Source organism: Dendrobates tinctorius, unplaced genomic scaffold (genome assembly GCF_039654945.1).
Source record: "Dendrobates tinctorius isolate UK_male_01 unplaced genomic scaffold, ASM3965494v1 ptg000250l, whole genome shotgun sequence".
Classification (NCBI taxonomy): domain Eukaryota; kingdom Metazoa; phylum Chordata; class Amphibia; order Anura; family Dendrobatidae; genus Dendrobates; species Dendrobates tinctorius.
This window is the reverse complement of record NW_027361917.1, coordinates 60,753,244-60,767,615: the sequence shown is the minus strand read 5'-3', so window position 1 is coordinate 60,767,615 and position 14,372 is coordinate 60,753,244.

Below are 14,372 nucleotides of genomic sequence, written 5' to 3'. Positions count from 1 at the left end.
TTTACCTCTTTCCTGAAACTGTACCATTATCCTGGTGGTTGTGGATCGATTTTCCAAGATGGCCCACTTCATTCCATTGCTGGGACTGTCTTCAGCCCCCGAGCTGGTAAAGATTTTCTTGCACCATGTTTTCACGGATTCCCGCAGCATATCGTGTTGGAGCGAGTGGTCCAATTCACCTCCCGTTTTTGGAGAGCTCTCTGCGGACTAATGAAGGTAAACCTGGATTTCTCCTCAGCCTATCATCCACAGTCCAATGGTCAAGTGGAGTGAGTCAGTCAAGCTCTAACATCCTACCTTCGACATTTCTCCAATGCTCACCAGAATGATTGGGTCTCTCTTCTCCCATGGGCAGAGTTTGCCTACAACAATCACCCCAGTGAATCCTCTTCCAAGTCTCCCTTTTTTGTGGTCTTTGGGCAGCATCCCGGCATCCCTATTCCCGTTTCCCCTGCCTTGGGTGCTTGGGTGTACTGGCAGCGGACTCCCTGTCCTTGGAATTCTCTAAAATTTGGGAAGAGACTAAAGAGGCTCTTGAGAAAGCTAGCAGCAGGATGAAGAGGTACGCCGTCAAAAAATGCCTGGACGCCCCTCCATATCTTCCGGGTGATAAGGTCTGGCTATCCTCACGTTATATCAGACTTAAGATCCCCTCTCATAAACTAGGTCCACGCTACATTGGTCCCTTTGAAATGTTAAGTCGCATCAATGACGTGGCCTACAAATTGAAATTGCCTAAAAAAAATGGAGACTGAACTGAGAAAGTAAGTTAATGTGTATGCACAATGTAAGTGCATATTAATACATGACCATTACACAGAGAAAACAAAAACCCCCCCACAAATATCCTAAAATTAAAAATTAAAAAATAAACTGCAAATAATGCATAAAGGTAATAATAATAATAAGGGTATTTAGTAAACATAATTCTGATCAAAATAATGTACAAGTCATCCCGCCACGTCAAGGCAACCCTTGTGGGACAGTCCTAACTCTAGTATTTAAAACCTTTCCACTTGCCAAGTGACGTGAATGTGAACAAGAATCGAGGGACTGAACCACCAATAATAGCATAGGCCAGACAAGATGGTTTTCCCAGCTCAGAAAGAGGGCGGTCACACCCATATATGCACAGAATGCACAATGAAATGAGAAAAACTGGAGTCTGAACTGAGAAAGTAAGTTAATGTGTATGCACAATGTAAGTGCATATTAACACGTGACCATTACACAGAGAAAACAAAAACAAAAAACACAAATATCCTAAAATTAAAAAATAAACTGCAAATAATGCATAAAGGTAATAATAATAATAATAGGGATATTTAGTAAACATAATTTTGATCAAAATAATGTACAAGCCATCCCGCCACGTCAAGGCAACCCTTGTGGGACAGTCCTAACTCTAGTATTTAAAACCTTTTCACTTGCCAAGTGATGTGAATGTGAACAAGGATCGAGGGACTGAACCACCAGAAATTGCCTGCCTCGCTGCGGATCCCCAATGCTTTCCATGTCTCGCTCCTCAAACTCGTGGTGTTTAATCGCTTCCACTTGTCTCCTTCTTGCTCCCCCAACCAAGCACTTCTGATGATTTCTTTGATGTAAAAGATATTCTAGCTATGAAGACAGTCAGGGGGAGGACCTTTTTTCTGATTGATTGGAAAGGGTTCGGTCCTGAGGAGAGATCGTGGGAGTTCCGGGAGAACACCAATGCTCCTCTTATCATGAGGAGGTTCCTCTCCAGCCTTAAAAAAAGGGGAAGTAAGGGAGGGGGTACTGTCATGGCCTCAGGCCCTCACCCGTGCATCTCCGCCCCCGGCGCGTCGGTCCCACACTGCTCCCCACCTGTCTTCTCGGGGTCGCGGGGCGTCGGCGGTTTGCGCATGCGCAGTGGCGCTTCTTCCGCTGCTGGACTCCCTGAGAGGTGCTAACCCGGTAGCTCCGCTCCATCATGGCAGCGCCGACCGGGTATTTCAGCACGGCATCTGTACTGGTAAGATGCCTAATTATCAAACACGGCGGCGCTAGCATCTCTTGCTTGGCGTCCTTCCTCATCCTCAGGTCCTGTGTCTCTGCCTTGCCTGCCTGTCCTGTGACTCTGCCTTGCCTGTCTGCCCTGCGTCTCTGCCTTGCCTGCTGTACCTGCTTGCCCTGTATCTCTGCCTTGCCTGCTTGCTTTGTGTCTCAGCCGTACCTGCCTGCCCTGTGTCTCAGCCGTACCTGCTTGCCCTGTGTCCGTCGCTGTCCTTCCGTTCCTATGTTCCATTGGCCTCCTGTGTTCTCCTAGCCGTGTCTCCATTTCCTTGCACCACTCTCATTTTTGTTCCTATTTTCCTCTCTTGCAGCATCAAGCCCCTGCCAGCCCCAGGTCCTTCTGGTCCTGCTTGCCTCCCGTGCTTCTCTGTTCCTGGTACCTCCTTGCTCATATCTGTACTTCGTCCTCATCTCGGTCTTCCTCTTTATCTTCTCTGTGTTGCCCTAAGTCGCCCCTTAGGCTCCAACCATTGTGGTTCCATCACCCTTGGGCCTGCCCCTAACACTCCCTGTATATGGGGTGGTCTTCACCTGGTTCGCTTGCCCTCGGGGGCTCTGGAGCTGTGACCCAGAGGGTCCACTTTCTTGTTACTCCCTAGAACCCTAACACACAGTTGCCTACTCGCAGGTCTTTCCTTGTTATTTTCTCAGAGAACTGAGTCCAGTCGTTTCCAAAGAAGGGAGCACCTCGGTATATCTCTTCTCTCCTGTGCGCTCCATAAATTAGACTACTTCTCCGACTATGAACCCTCCGGTTTCCAGTTTTTCCACCCATATGGTCCTTCCTCTTCCAGACGTGCATCCCCCAGGGATACCAACAGCAGACTCATAGAGTCGCTGGCAAGGTCAACCTTGGAAGCGTCCGCCGCTACATTGTGTTCTGCCCTTGCCTCCACCAGGGTTGCAAACTTCTATAGATGCATAGCCTAGGTTGCTCATCAGGGCATTCTTTCTGGAGACTGGTCGGAAGAACTGACTGTCCTCACTGCCCAAATTTCTCTTGCAGGGAAAACATGGTTTTCTACCTTCCCGGATCCAGCAAAATTGTTCCCATCTAAGAGACCATTTGGCTTTCGGCTTGACGAGCGAACTTATCCCCAAAGAGGTCCCTCACCAACTTGCCTTTCCAGGGTTTCCCTTCGGTTTGGCTCCAATAGACCAAATTATTAAGGAGGTCACCGGAGGGACGAGCTCTCTCCTTCCTCAGGCTAAACCTGTCGTTCTCCAGTGGATTTTCCTCAGCATGACTCGTTGGGGATCTAGGATTGAATCCATCCTTGTTTTTCAGGAGGAAATCTCTTCGTTCAGCATTTGCCTTCTGAGAATCGCATGATTTTTCCTTTCTTCCATGTAGCCTTTACCCAGGTCCTGATTTCTTCAGGGCTTCGGAGATTTCTGCGTTTTGCAATGGACCGATCCATTTTCTTTTTCATTTGATAGCCTTCACTTTCAGGCTCTCAACCACTCCTGGAGTCTCACAGAGTCTGCAGCAGCTGTGGTGCACTTCCTGTGGATCAAAGATTCAGTGTCCATCATTCTTAATTCCCTTCCTTTAGTCCGGCTCGGACTTATCCTTCATGACGCTCTCTCGTCGGGCTACCTGGCCAGAGCAATGGTACCTTTCAGGTTAAGGCCACCCTTCCCCCTTTTTTTTGGTTCTTGGGCTTGAAGTGTAGAGGTCCTTCGGCCTCCAGGTCAGCGGCTGCTCGCTGAATCCAGTTGGCATTGGTAGGGTTGCCAGGTCAGGGAAGATTACGTTCTTCTGAGTTTTGACACACTCTGCCCGGGCAGTGTGCATCCTCTTGGCGCTACTCTTAGGGCCTCTGCCTGGCACCTCTGCAGGGCCATGATATGTCCTCCACAGGTTCTTGAAGTTTTTCAGAGCCCATGCCTAGCTTCAGCGGGTGCCAGTTGGGGTAAAAAGACCTCGCAGGTGACCTTGCAGGTGACGATGGTGAGTTCTTCACCCTTATTGGAGTTGTCTGCTGTTCCCTCCCCTTGGGAACTGCTTTGGGACATCCCATGGTTTCCTGTGTCCCTCAAAGAAACGATAGAGAAAACAGAATTTTTGGTTGCTTACCGTAAAATCTGTTTCTCGGAGCCTTCACTGTTGACACTGCACCCTCCCAAGTTGAACAGCTCTATTTACTGTATTATATTGTTACAGTTTGAGTTTATGTTTTTCTGTGTTTTTTTCTCATTTACAGATTGCTTCTGATACTACAACTATACACAGCAGTCGCAGTATCAACTATATATTGTATATACAGTAGTTTCAATGTGATATATATTCAGCAGTTGCGGTGCCTCCTATGTTATCCTACACACATGGTCAAAATTGTTGGTACCCCTCGTTTAATGACGGAAAAACCCACAATGGTGACAGAAATAACTTGAATCTGACATAAGTAATAATAAATAAAAATCTGTAAAAATGATCAAATGAAAGTCAGACATGCTTCCACAGAATTAAAAAAAAAATAAAACTCATGAAATAGGCCTGGACAGAAATGATGGTACCCCTGAAAATAATGTGACAAAAGGGACATGTTAAATCAAGGTGTGTCCATTTATTCAGAAATTTAAGCTCCATGGGTATGTAGCCAACCTCCCTAGACATGGCTGCAGGAGGAAAATTGATGACAAATCAAAGAGAAGGATAATATGAATGGTAACAAAAAAGCCCAGAAAAACTTCTAAACAGATTAAAGATGAACTTCAGGCTCAAGGAACATCAGTGTCAGATTGCGCTATTCGTCTTTGTATGAGCCAAAGTGGACTTCATGGGAGACGACCAAGGAGGACATCATTGTTGAAAAAAAATCATAGAAAAGCCAGACTAGAATTTGCCAAACTACATGTTGACAAGCCACAAAGCTTGTGGGAGAATATCCTATGGACAGATGAGACAAAAATGGAACTTTTTGGCAAGGCACATCAGCTCTATGTTCAGAGACTGAAAAATGAAGCATATCAGGAAAAGAACACTGTCGCTACTGTGAAACATGGAGGAGGCTCTGTTATGTTCTGGGGCTGCTTTGCTGCATCTGGACAGGGTGTCTAGAGTCTGTGCAGGGTACAATGAAATCTCAAGACTCTGAAGGGATTCTAGAGAGAAATTTACTGCCCAGTGTCAGAGAGCTTGGTATCAGTCGCAGGTCATGGGTCTTGCAACAGGATAATGACCCAAAACACACAGCTAAAAACACCCAATAATGGCTAAGAGGAAAATATTGGACTTTCTGAAGTGGCTTTCTTTGAGCCCTGACATAAATACTATTGAGCATCCTTGGAAAGAGCTGAAACATGCCGTCTGGAAAAGGCAACCTTCAAACACGAGACAACTGGAGTAGTTTGCTCTTGAGGAGTGGGCCAAAATGCCTGTTGAGAGGTGCAGAAGTCTCATTGACAGTTGCAGGAATCATTTGATTGCAGTGACTGCCTCAAAAGGTAGCGCAACAAAATATTAAGTTAAGGGTACCATCATTTTCAAATTCTGTGGAAGCATGGTTGAAAAGCAATATCTGACTTTCTCTTGTCCAATTTGATAGATTTTTTTCTTTATTATTACTTTTGTCAGATTCAAGTTATTTCTGTCACCATTGTGGGTTTTAAACAAGGGGTATCAACAATTTTGACCACGTGTGTATACACTGCACAGTACAACTTCTCCTGTCCTATTCTGTTCTTGGAGAGGTGACATTGGTCTTTGGGAAGGTCAATACTTGTTTATTATTTTCAGTATTCCTATGGGAAAATAAAAAATATATATATTGGAAAACCCATTTAAATGGATTATCCCAAGTAATCCACCAACCCAAGAGCTTACTAATCGCTGGGGTCCAACTTCTGGTTCCCCCATGATCCCGAGAATTGGAGCTCTAAAGGCCTCCATGTAAATGGACCTGTGGTCGATCATGCGCACTGCGGCGCCATTCACATGTTGCTCTTCAAATAATGCCTTTAAAAAGGATTGTTGAGGGACTCAACAAAGTATAGCAAAATTCACTGATCAGGGGAGATGATTGTGGAGCCTACTGACACAGAGTAAGGGACCTTTTTAAACACTTAGGAAGCCTTTACAGGTGTTTTTTGTTAATTATTCTTATTTACTGAGATAATGACTTTTGGTTTTCATTGGCTGTAAGGCTGCTTTCACATATCAGTTTTTTGGCGTCAGTCACAATCCGTCAGATCGACGGATCCGTCGCAGATTGTGAAAAACTGATGCGACGGATCCGTTTTTATGACGGATCCGACTAGCGGATCCGTCGCATCCGTTTTTTCATCCTTTTCTTCCGTTTTTTGACGGATCCATTTTTAAAAACGCCCACAGACAGATAGACAGATCTATAGATAGATAGATTTGGGATATATAGATAGAATACATAGATATATCCATAGATATATCTATAGATATATAGCCATATATATTTAAAAAAAACAGAAAAAAATGGCGTGGGCTCCCGCGCAATTTTCTGCACCAGAGGGGGAAAGCCGACGGCTGGGAGCCAATATTTGTAGCCTGGGAAGGTGTTAATATCCATGGCCCCTTCCCAGGCTATGAATATCAACCGGCAGCTGTCTGCATAGCCTTTACTGGCTATTAAAATAGGGGGACCCCCAAAAATGATGGGGGTCCCCCTATATTTTATAGCCAGAAAGGCTACGCAGACAGCTGTGGGCTAATATTCATAGCCTAGGAAGGGGCTATGGATATTGCCCCCCTTGGCTACAAATACCAGCCCGCAGCCGCCCCAGAAATGGCGCATCTCTAAGATGCGCCCATTCTGGCACTTAGCTCCTCTCTTTCCACTGCCGTGTAGTGGTCTCATATGGGGTAATAAAGGTTTACTGTCACCTTGCTATTGGAAGGTGACATTAACCCAGTTAGTAATGGATAGGCGGCAATAAGACGCCTATCCATTATTAATCTTAAATTAATAAAGGGTTAAAAAAACACACACATAAGAATAAAGTATTTTAATGAAATAAAACACAACACATTTTTTCAAAATTTTTATTACACGCCTATCCAGTCGAAGCCCTCGATCACCTGCAAAAAAAAAACAAAAAACCCCAACAATATACTCCCTGCCTGAAGTAATCCCATTAATAACGATTGTCCCACAACAAACTCCCCTATAGAGCTGTCACATTAGCAGATGTGACCACTCTATAGGCCTCCGATGACGCACTGACCGGAGATAACCCTCCGGCAGTGTGTCATTGGAGAAGCCTCTCGCTTTACTGCACTACAGCGTGAGAAAATTCTCACTCTGTAGTGCCACAAAGTGACAGGTGAACTCAGGTGATCTGTCGGTGGAAGAGTGATACAATGCAGAGGATTATCTCCATCATTGTATCACTGGAACCTCTGGAGAGCGGTCGCATCAGCTGATGTGACAGCTCTCCACGGGAGATCTTCGTGGGACAATCGTATTAATTGGATTACGTCAGACAGGGAGTATAGTGTTAGTTTATTTATTTTTTTAGGTGATCGAGGGCTTCGGGGATTAGGCTTAGATGGTGAGTATGGACTATATATGTGTGTATGTTTATTTTTTATTTTTTTACATTCAACACATTAGCCAGATGATGGAACTACTACTGTCCCATCATTGGCTAATGTGTCAATCACTTTCACTGTAGGAGGCATAGCCCGAAGGGACTTGTAGCCCCATTAGTCGATGCCTACATACACAAACACACACACACAGCCCTGCACAGACCCCTGCACAGCACCGCACTGCCCCGCACAGACTCCGGCACAGCCCCGCATACCCCCGCAAAGTCCCGCACAGCCCCCCGCAAAGCCCCGCACAGACCCCTGCACAGCCCCACACAGACCCCCGCACAGCCCTGCACAGACTCCCGCACAGCCCTGCATACCCCATTGGACGATGCCTGCATACAAAAACACACACACACGCACACACACAGCCCTGCACAGACCACTGCACAGCACCTTACAGACCCCCGTACAGACCCGCATACCCCCACACAGACCCCCACACAGCCCCGCATAGCCTTGCACAGACCCCCTCACAGACCTGCATACCCCCGCACAGACCCCTGCACAGCCCCACACAGCTCCGCACAGACTCCCGCATACCCCTGCACAAACCCGCATACCCCCACACAGACCCCTGCACAGCCCCCCGCACAGCCCCGCATACCCCCACACAGCCCCGCATACCCCTGCACAGTCCCACACAGACTCCCGCACAGACCCCCCGCACAGCCCTGCACAGACTCCCGCACAGCCCTACATACCCCCACACAGCCCCGCAAAGTCCTGCACAGAATACCACACAGACCCCCGCACAGCCCCGCATAGACTTCTGCACAGCCCCACATACCCCGGCACAGCCCTGCATACCTCCGCACAGCCCCGCACAGACTCCCGCACAGACCCACATACCCTGGCACAGCCCCACATACCCCCGCAGAGACCCCTGCTCAGCCCTGCACAGACTCCTGCACAGCCCCACAGAGCCCCACAGAGCCCCACACAGACCCCCACACAGAATCATGTACACCCCCGCACAGACCTGCATACCCCCGCACAGCCCCACACAGACCGGCATACCACTGCACAGACCTGCACAGCTCCACACAGACCCCCCACAGACCCATGCACAGACCCCCCGCATATGCTGCCCCATAAGATGCTCCATAGATATGCCCCCATATGATGCTCCATAGAATAGGCCCCCATATGCTGCCCCATAAAATGCTCCTTAGATTATGCCCCATAAGATGCTCCATAGATTATTCCCCATAAGATGCTCTATAGATTATGCACAGCCCCACATACCCCGGCACAGCCCCGCATACCTCCGCACAGCCCCGCACAGACTCCCGCACAGACCCACATACCCTGGCACAGCCCCACATACCCCCGCAGAGACCCCTGCTCAGCCCTGCACAGACTCCTGCACAGCCATGCTCCATAGATTATGCACCATAAAAAGCTCCAATTATACACCATAAAATGCTCCATAGAATATACCCCATAAGATGCTCCATAGATTATGCCCCCATATGCTCCTCCATAGATTATGCCCCCATAAGATTCTCCATAGATTATGCCCCATAAGTTGCTCCATAGATTATGCCCCCATATGCTGCCCCATAATATTCTCCATAGAATGTTCCCCATAAGATGCGCCATAGATTATGCCCCATAAAATGCTCCATAGAATATGCCCCATAAGATGCTCCATAGATTATGCCCCATAAAATGCTCCATAGAATATGCCCCATAGATTATGCCCCCATATGCTGCTCCATAGATTATGCCCCCATAAGATGCTCCATAGATTATGCCACCATATGCGCATATTCATGACTTTAATGAGTGGTACCACGTGACCGCTGAGGGAAGGAAGGGAGACCTGGGAAAAGCAGGGGGCTGCAGAGACCATGCCGGGGGGGTGAGTATGATATGACACCCCAGCCCCCCCTCCCTCGCTGATCCCCTGGCGTATATGACTCACGTATAAGCCGAGAGGGGGACTTTCAGCCCCAAAAAATGGGCTGAAAATCTAGGCTTATACACGAGTATATACGGTATCAACATTAACAGATATAAACACTTGAAATCGATAATTCTGTTTGTAATGACTATATAATTGAGTTTCACTTTTTGTATTGAAGAACTGAAATAAATTAACTTTTTTATGTAATTCTAATTTTGTAAGAAGCACCTGTACAACATTTCCTAAGGGACTTACTATACATATGATGCATTACCACCAACATATGCAGAATAGCAGAAGCAATAGCAGAACAGCTTTTTTTCTTGCATTTTCTCTCTTCAATTAATGTTAAAACCTAAGAAATGTTGCCATAAAACAAAAAATAATGTTATTACCTGAGAATCCCTCTCTTTTACATCCACGCTCTAATAAAATATGGCTATGTAATAGTAGGGGCATCAGGAAATGCTTCTTTATATCAATTTGTAAAGGTGAATTACACGAAGCAAAATAAAGACAAATCAGTTGTGTATGACTTTCTAAAATATAGGTGGAACAAGCAAACAAGCAGTCAATGAAGACGTATGCACTGTTTGAGATGCTTTTATAGTGTTTATGCTCAGTTTTTGTTCATTTAGTTGTATACTGCATGTAAGAGTGATTAATAGCCTGCTGTAATCATGTACAGTAATGACTAAAGATGTAGAAATATTAGTTTATAATATAGATGATGTTAAAATGTATTCCTCAAAAAGGTGGTTTAGTTATTTAACCTCTTCAATCCCAAAGCCTGTTTTTACCTTCATTACCAGGCCAAATTGTACAATTATGACCTGTGTCAATTTATGAGGTAATAACTCTAGAATGATTCATTCGCTCCCACTGAATCTAGGACTGTTTTTTTTCGTGACATATTGTACTTCATGATAGTGGTAACATTTGTTCAATATGACTTGGTTTATTTGTTAAAAAATCAGAAATTTGGAGAAAAGACTGAAAATTTTCAAACTTTTAATTTTTGTGCCCTTAAATTAGAGAAGTATGTCATACAAAATAGTTAATAAATAACATTTCCCACATGTCTACTTTATATCAGAACAATTTTTGAAACATAATATTTTTCATAATATTTTTATGTTATGAGGTTATAGGGGTTGAAAGTTAACCAGCGATTTCTAATTTTTCCAACAAAATTTACAAAACCATTTTTTAGGGACCACATCAGATTTTCAGATTTGAAGTGACCGGGGCATCAATTTTTTCACATTTTTTGTTGGTACATCTGATAAAATACATCTTTTTTCAGGATATCATTGGGTAATACAAAGCTGCAAGTGTAGCATATATTCACCAAGTATCAAAAGGAAAGCAGAACTCACCCAAATCCTTTGATTAAAAGTCATTTATTTCATTTGTGTGGACATCGTCTTATCAGTGTGCAGGTAAAAACAAAGGGATTACAGAGGGGGGAAAAGAGAGAAACACAGGCAACGCCTGTTTCACATCTATCTGATGGTTCTACGGCTCCATTTAAAGTGACCTTGAAGGGCTTATATGACAGAAAATACCCAAAATTAACATCCTTCTAATAACTGTACCCCTCAAGGTACTCAAAACCACTTTCAAGAAGTTTATTAAGGTGCTTAGCACAAATTTTTGCAATGTGGCAGAAAAAAGTTACATTTAACTTTTTTTCACAAAATTTTTTACCTTAGACCCAAATGTCATTATTTTCACAAGGGAAACAAGAAAAAATTGACTCCAAAATTTTTTGTGCAATGTCCCCTGAGCATGCTGATACCCATACATGGAGAAAATTACTGTTCGGGTACATGGCAGGGCTCGGAATGGAAGGAGCACCCTTTGACTTTTTGAACGCAAAATTGGCTGGAATCAAGAGCAGATGCTATGTCGCATTTGGAGAGCCCCTGATGTTACCTAAACAGTGAAAACCCCCCACAAGCTTACCCCTTTTGGAATCTAAACCCCTGGGAACTTATCTAGATGTGTAGTGAGCACCTTGATCCCCCAGGTGCTTCATAGAAATTTATAACGTTGAACCGTGAAAACAAAAAAATCGAATTTTGGCCACATACTGTAAATGTTATTTTAGCCCCATTTTTTTTTATTTTCACAAGGGTGAAAGAGAAATTGCACCATACAATTTGCTGTGCAATTTCTTGTGAGTGCGTTGATACCCCATATGTAAGGAAAAACTATTGTTTCAGTGCACGACAGGGCTCAGAAGGGAAGGTGCACCGTTTGACTTCTTGAAAGAAAAATTGTCTGGAATCATTAGCAGATGCCTTTGGCAAGTTAGACTCTTTAAGGAATGCATCTAGATGTTTGGTCAGCACCTTGAGCCCCAGGTGCTTCACAGAAGTATATAACGTTGAGCTGTGAAAATGAAAAATTACATTTTTCCCATGAAAATGTTATCTTAGCCCCAATTTTTAATTCACAAGGGTGAAAGAAAAAAATAGAGCAAAAAATGTGATGTTCAATTTCTCCTGAGTACTCAGATACCTCATATGTGGGGGAAAAATATAATTTGGGCGCATGGCAAGGCTCAGAAAGGAAGCAGTGATGTTTTGAAATGCAAACTTTGATGGAATGGTCTGCAGATCTCACATCGCATTTGGAGAGCCCCTGATTTGCCAAACCAGTGGAATGTGAACCCATTTTGAAGGAGTAGAACCATCTCAAGGGGGGGTCACAAAGTTTTTCTTTTTTAATAAATATGCAAACATTTTTACATTTCTGTTCTTTTTCAGTCCTGTGTCTCCTATGTGATGTCTATTCAGCAGCTTTACTTTCCTCTATATGATGTATGTACACCACCCTCAGTGTCACCTATGTGATATATCTATTCCAGCCCTTGTTTCTCCTATGTGATGTATGCACTTCAGTCTCAGTATCTCCTATACAATGCAAATACTGCAGTCTTGGTGCCTTTTGTGATATAAATATAACAGTCTCAGTGTATCCTGGGGATGTATATAAAGCAGTCTCAGTGTCTTGTATGTGATGTATATAAACCAGTTTCAGTGTCTCCTATGTGGTGTACATACAACAGTATCAGTTCCTGGTCTACAAGGTGGACTGGCATGTTTATTTGGCTGTAACTCAGAGGACATGTGCACGGTTGCAATCAAGAGAATATCGTGGGCTGTGTTGATGTGAGTTGGACATTAATGCTGTGAAGTAACCGCATTAAAGAGACTTTGTATTTTTTAACTTTGTTGGGTCACTGCCTGTCTATCACACTACACCAACCCTGCTGTCCTACATATGGTGGAAAGAATGCGGTCAGTGTGAACTGAGGCATACCCCATAACGTGCTGCATGTCAATAATTAAGCCGGCAATGCCACAGCTCAAGCCTGCTGATAAAATGGAGGAACTTTTGAAGAAATTGGTCCTCGCTCAGCAGCGGCAACATGAGGAGCACCGGCAACAGCTGCAGTGCCAGCAGCAGCAGCAGGAGCAGCAGTATCAGCAACAGCAGCAGACAAATAACCTGTTGATGCAGCAGATTGCGGCTATGTGAGCCGCACCTTCCACAGTAACCCTGATCTGTTCTGAGGCTCGGGACAAAGTTCGGAAAGCGCTAAGGAAGATGGGTCCTGAGGACGACATGGAGGCCTTCCTCACCATCTTCGAACGCACGGCAGAGTGGGAAAGCTTACTGACGTCACAGTGGGCTGAAGTGATGGTCCCCTTCCTGACAGGAGATGCCCAGAAGGCTTACCTGGACATCAATCGGGAGGATGCTCTGGAATATGAGAAGTTGAGAGGTGAGATCCTTGCCCGACTGGGGGTTAATACCTACAGTGGATACGGAAAGTATGCAGACCTCTTTAAATTTTTCACTCTTTGTTTCATTGCAGCCATTTGGTAAATTCAAAAAGATCCATTTTTTTCAGATTAATGTACACTCTGCACCCCATCAGTTTTAATTTTTAATAAATTTGCAAAAATTTCTACATTTCTGTTTTTTTCAGTCAAGATGGGGTGCAGAGTGTACATTAATGAGAAAAAAAAGAACTTTTTTGAATCTACCAAATGGCTGCAATGAAGCAAAGAGTGAAACATTTAAAGGGGTTTGAATACTATCCGTACCTACAGTATGTGCGCTCTCAGTGGGTGTACCAGTGGTCCTTTGTGGAGTCTTGTTCCGCCAGGTCACAGGCATATGACTTGTGGCAGCTGGTAAAAAAATGGCTCCAGCCTGAGACCTTAACCACGTTCCTGATGGTAGAGAGGGTGGTGGTCGACAGGTTGGTAAGGGCCCTGCCAGCAGCCATGCAGTGTTGGGTGAAACAAGGGACCCGGGCACTCTGGACCAGCTGGTTGGACTGGTAGAGCGATATACAGCCATTCAGGACTTTATACAGGACACTGCTCCAATTCGGCTGTCACGCAAGACCCTGCCAGCTCAGGAGCCTGGGAAAAGTCCATGACCCTCCACAAGGGTCAATACGGATCATGCCCATACTGAGGGGTTATCTCAGAAGGAGAGTGGCAACAGACCTGTGTCTCCTAAATTGGCCCCAAGGTACCCTCATGTTGCAGTTATTAGGTGTTGGCGATGCTAATGGCCTGGACATGTGGTTGTCAGCTGCCCCCTGATATCTGAACCCATGGACTGTGGGTATAGAATCATAGAATCATAGAATCATAGAATCGCAGAGTTGAAAGGGACCTCCTGGGCCATCTGGTCCAACCCCCTGCTCAAAGCAGGATTCGCTGAATCATCCCAGTCAGATGTCTGTCCAGCCTCTGCTTGAAGACATCCATTGAAGGAGAACTCACCACTTCTTGTGGCAGCTTGTTCCACTCATTGATCACA